This window comes from Drosophila eugracilis, unplaced genomic scaffold (genome assembly GCF_018153835.1).
Source record: "Drosophila eugracilis isolate 14026-0451.02 unplaced genomic scaffold, ASM1815383v1 contig_445, whole genome shotgun sequence".
NCBI lineage: Eukaryota > Metazoa > Arthropoda > Insecta > Diptera > Drosophilidae > Drosophila > Drosophila eugracilis.
In genome coordinates, this window is record NW_024573311.1 from 2,958,766 (window position 1) to 2,964,608 (window position 5,843).

Sequence of the window (5,843 nt, forward strand, 5' to 3'; positions counted from 1 at the left end):
TAATTTTTGCTAATTAGTAACTGCGCTGCAAAGAAGAGAAAGAAATGGCACCAAAAACCAGTAAATTCTAATTAAATATTATTAAAAACTTGTTAAACTGGACTTAAATGAGTATCCAGTAACCCACAAACTTTCTCTTAATTAAAATGCCAACAATTAACCCATATGCTCCCCTATTATTCAACATAAATTGCATTACATAATTTGGGCAGTTAACCCCTTGGAAAAACACATATGGCATGTAATCCTTGTTATCCTCTTACGGCTGATAAATCCTCTTATGCCTGTAAATTAGTTATCATGGAAATTTTCCAATAAAAGTTTCCGCCGTTTCTGGTCCCTGGAAATGTTGGACAATTTGCGGTTTGGCTGTAAATGCAAAAATGGCAATAATAAAACGCCATCAACCGCAGGAACCGCGGCCAAGGGCCAAGGAATCTATAAAACGAATCGACTTTGCCAACGGTTGGACAATATTATCGTTGCATAATTTCCGCTAATTTGTGCGTCGAATAACCCAAAAGGGCGACAAATGTGGGCCAAACAGCCAAACATGCAGAATGCAGTACCCCTGGGAAATGGGTGGCTTGTTCAGTGGGCGTTGGGGGTAATGGGGGCTGTGAAGTCAATGCCACCAGCTGTGTGGGTCACTTGCTGGTTAATGTTGACCCCTGCCTCCTTGAAGCGACTCTTTACATAATGAGCGCACAATAAGTGACTCATAAATGTTGTATTAATATTGTGGCACAATGACTTGGATTTCCAAGCGGCAAAATACATAACACATCCGGCCCGGGGACTTGTTATTTGTCGTTTGTCGCATTAATCAGCTCGCATAATAATAATACCAAACAATTACTGCAAATCAATATTTGGATTGCATTGTATTACATCGAAATCCCAGAATACAATTTTCAGTTGGGTCTGGGTCTGGGTCCATGGGTGGGCGTGCACTCAACCGAGCCTCGAGGTTGAACCAAGTGGACACTCAAGAAAACGAGACCGAGAAACGGGCCCAAGCCCAAAATCCATGTCTCTCGGCCAAGAGTTTTTCATGGCAGCCTCGACAACATTTTCTGCCTGACCATGCTTTAGTTTTATTGATTTATTCCTTTCGCCTTTTGCTGGAAAAACAAATTACAAGTGCCTGTTGCGGTCCACTTTTTTCCGCTCTTCTATTTCGGGGAAAACTATTTTGATGTACTTGTCGTTGGTTGGGTATAAAAAATGAAGGAAAAGAAAAATAATCTCAGCTTTGCCTCTTCTCCGTCTTGGCCCAAAGAGTATTGAGTTCAGAAACTGCAATGTTTCCAGCTAAACTTGAGCAGAGCAGAATGGAAATTTAATGGAGTCATTATTATAATCCAAATTGCTGCTGGGAAACTTTAATAGTTAGAAAAATTGCAAACCATTTGACAGAATGTTTATGTGGGACTTGAAGGGATTAAGTTTTGTTCCAGAGGAATAATAGTCTTAAATATTAAGCAGGAATAAAGTTAAAAATATATTCTATAAATAGAATTTCAGGTTTTCGTGGCAGAAAGTGCGTAGAATTTTCTTTACTTTTCTTAAAATACTTTAACAAACTTTTAAGATTTTATAAATACATTTTTTGTTATAGATCAATAACCGTCCTTAATGATAAATTTGTCCCAAATTCTTCCCAAAAATCCCCTTTTAAGTCCCAGTGTTCCAGCGATTGTGCAACATTTTGACCACTTGTTATGTTGCATGTTGTCCTTCCGCATTATTTTTGGCTGGCTCAAGCTGGCATGGCAATTTGTCTTGCACATTTTTCGTGTTTTAGTTTTGTTTTCCGGCTGTGTATTTTTTTGTTTGCCTTTTTTTTGATTGTTTTGTTTTCGTTTTTCCGAGCTCTAATTGCTGCGGCTGTCGCTGTTGGGGCTGCTGCTCTCGTCCCCATTGTGGCAAATTATAAAAACACGAGCAGCGGCAGTAACTAAGGGCGGTAGCAGCAGCAGCAACAACAACAACAATTGTGCTATCGTCCTTGGCTGACCTTGCGCTTTGCGGGACTTGCGTGAAATGCTCATTATGCGCTGCCATGTGGGTGGCGTTGGGCGGAAACTGACGAGTTGCGCTTGCATTTTAATGGTTGCAATCAAAATTTCAATGCATTGTTATGAGATGCTCGCGAAAAGAAAAACGGACCAAGGCGAAGAGGCGGTAATAATAACAAGCTGCTGTTGCAAAAGAGAAGAACTTAAACCCAAAACCAGGGGGAAAATTGTGTCTGGCCTACGCTGCGTATACTTAACCTTCTAATTGGAAAGTTTACCGAAAATTATGGCCCTCTAAAAAAGAATTGTTGCAAGCTTCACATTTTCGGCGGCAACAATGAAAAAGTTCGCCAAGCTGTAATTAGACCACGCCCCTTGATGGGATGGTACAAAAAAAAAAATGAAGTAGAAAAGGAAAGGAAAATGGCCACCGCATTCCACATCCGCCCAGTGGGCGTTGAGCGAAATGATGAGACAAATGAATGAGAATTTAATAGTAAAGGCAAATAAAAGCTGAGCAACTCAAGTCAAGTACCAAGGACCGAGGGCGCAGGACGAAAGCGGCAGCAGTTTAATTTCATCAGAAGATGATGCTCCCTTTGTTGTAAAAAAAGCGAGGGGGCAGATGTGTAAGCACATCAGCAAATGCCTGATGATAAAATAAAATGCCAAATGTGCTCACATTATTCAAATGTCATGATAGTCGTCTAGTGAATAGAATACACAAGCAGAGCAGCCCGAGCAGTCAGCACAGCTTGAGACCGAGGACTCGGAGTCTCTACACTCGACTCTACTCCACTTGACTTGTGGCCAACATGCTAGACTTGATATCCAGCTAGATATATGGCCAGAGTCAACCACAATATTTAAGGCCAAGGGGGAAAGTGGGCGGTGCTACTAGCTTGCAGAAATTTGAACTATTGTTTAATTTGCCGTGAAATTTGCAATTTAAAAGACTCGAAACGGAGGCAAGCGGCTCACAAAGCGGCATAAAATGCTATTAAGTGCAGATAAAAAAGTTTAATTTAAAACTTTGACAAGAAGGTCCTGTTATAGTAGGGAATATTTTAGGATTAGTTTCGGGGGGAACCTAATATAAGACTACGTTAATTTTTTTGGATTAAATGTGTGAAATTGGGAAATAAAAAGGTGCAGAAAATACTTGAAAGTACTTTAATACGTTCTAAAAGCTTTTCAGATAAGCAATTAGATTCTTAAGTTGTCAATTAAGAAATTTTCATATTCATTTGATGATGATTTTAGATCTAAGCTCCTTTCCCTAATTATGGATCTAAAAAAAAACTTGTCCCTTCCCCGACAACTTTTTCAATTAGAGCTGTGCATATCTTAGCAGGACATAATTTTCCCTCCCCCCAAAAAAAAGGAAAAACAAATCATCTGCATGTAAATGTACATATTTTCACTTAGCTGTGGCAGCTGCTCAAATCTCGTTTATACGACCGCTCAATAAATGTTTTTATTCGAGCATTTTCGGCACTTGCAGGAGCAGAATTTGCCAAGCGGTTTAAGTGTGAGAAATGGGAAAAAGTTAGTGAGAGAGGGATATGGATATGGGGATTGGGTCAAATCCTTTATGGCTGCGCTGAGGAACCCCATTCCGATGATGTCTGCTGGCACTCAGCATGGAGCATTTGTTTTGTCTTTCACATGCGGAGAGCAGACTTTGTGTGACAAGGCATAAATAACTAAACACCTGCAGAATGTTTGGGAGACTCCTTAACTTTTTCTCATCGTTTTTTTTCCCTTTTCATTTTGTATATGGTTTTGCTTGGCTGTCTTCGGTCGTTTGTCGTGTCTGCAGTGGCATTATAAATTACACACAACTCGTCTGCGTTACGCCAACCATTTGTCAATATATCCTTGGTGCCAGGACTAACCGAAAACGAAGCCCTCTGATTTACCGCCAAAGAATTTCGGAATTTCCTTTGTGTGAACTAGAACGCCATCTTGCGGTGGGCAGTGACCAATACTTTTAGAGAGTTCACAAGCTTTTTGTGGTGAAAAGCTTTGGGAGTTAAGAGAGAGATGGAGAGAAAAACTCTCTGGTTACTGTCCTTTGAATCAGCTGTTGCAGGAGATAAGCAAAAAGAGACGCACAAAGCTAATCAATAGAAAACTCAAGGCTATTCTGGGTGATAAGATATGCGGGGAATGAGAATGGGATTCCTTGAAATATGTTAATGTGACAGCACAGTGTGCGGAATATAGAGGAAATTCCCCAGTAATTAAATGGAAAATATATTATTTATTTATTAAAAACAAATGAAACATTGTTTCTGTGATGAAATTAGTGAATTTTGTTGTTTTCGAGCTAAAGCAAAATGTTATTTGGTGTTAAAAGAACCATAAAGTAATATTTATTTTGGGTGGAATTTCTATTTCATTTTTCATAAATAAGTTAAGTTTGCAGCTTAAAAATCGTTTTATATTTGCATTAAGTCGTCTCAAAACCATAATAATACCCTTTTAACTTTCTCAATTAAGAAGAAAGTTCTTGGTCATAACCTAAGCTATCTAGTTTAGTTAAAACCTCTTACTTGGTACCACCATTTCACCAGCTGCAAACATGTTTTCCTTCTTATTAATCATAAAAAATAACACACAAAACATTTACAAAGCTTATATGCAAATTGAACTGATTTTGCAGCTGTTAAGACGCATTAACAGAAAGTTAAGACAATAATAATCCCCTGAACTATTTGTAAGCAAAATATGTATTTTCTATAATTAGCCAGTTGTGTATTTTCGTAGTGGCTGATAAACAATTAAAGCCACTACTATGCCACTTTCAATGCCAATGCTCTCTTCCTTGACGAATTTCCTCTCTTTGGTTAGCGCAGAGCTTTTATCAGCACTGATTGATGCTCTTGGAGGAGAGCTTCCGCTCTTGACTTGCTTGCTCTTCCTTATTTGTTTGCCACCGAGAAGGAACAACCACAGAGCCAGCTGAAGGCAAGGACATGATTTGCAGCCAGTCAGTTGATTGGCAACACGTTTGCCGGAAGGTAATACGCCCGAGCCGAGAGCAACAGGAAGTGCCTACAATCGCGACTTCGCCACTTCCGAAACCCGCTCGTAGTTATCGCTTCGTTGTCGTTGTCGTTGTCGTCGACGTCGTTGCCGTTTTGGCCCAGTGTGTATGCATAGTTCGGGTGCCCACCAGCAAGTGAAGTTCCGTTCTTGGCTAACACAAAAAAATAAAAGTGATTCAAGTGGCAATTTTAATTACTCAGAAAATTTGCTAAAAAAAAAAAAAAATAATATTTAAGAGGAGGAAAATTGCGCTAGAAGTGGATTGGTTGGCCAGGTCAACTTGTTGCTTTGAGTCTCTGCCAAACCTGTTGCCCTTCTGGCTGATGGCTTGTGGCTGCTAGCTGGTAATAGAAGCCACAACAAATCGCTAGCCAACAGCAAATATTTGCCCAGCAATTTGTTGGTTTTGTCCTGCTCAGCCCCTCGATAAATTAACAGCTTAATGTACGCCAGAATGGATTGGGTTTGGGTTTGGGATAGGGACTCAGTTTCGGGACGAGGTCCCAGCAATTACTGGCAACTACATTTTACATTAAACACATTTTAAATTAACAATTATGTAACCCAAAAGAGAGAGAGAAAGAGAGAGAGCGAAAACCGTAACACCTCCCGGCTAACCCGGGACACCTGATCCTGGCCGTGTGCCAAACAATAACAAAAGCGGATTAACACTTAACTCGACGGCTATGATATGACCCAGCGACCTGAAACAAAACTCCCCCAACTCGAAAAACCCGCTGGCTGTGTTGTCTTGACCCGAGCCGAGAC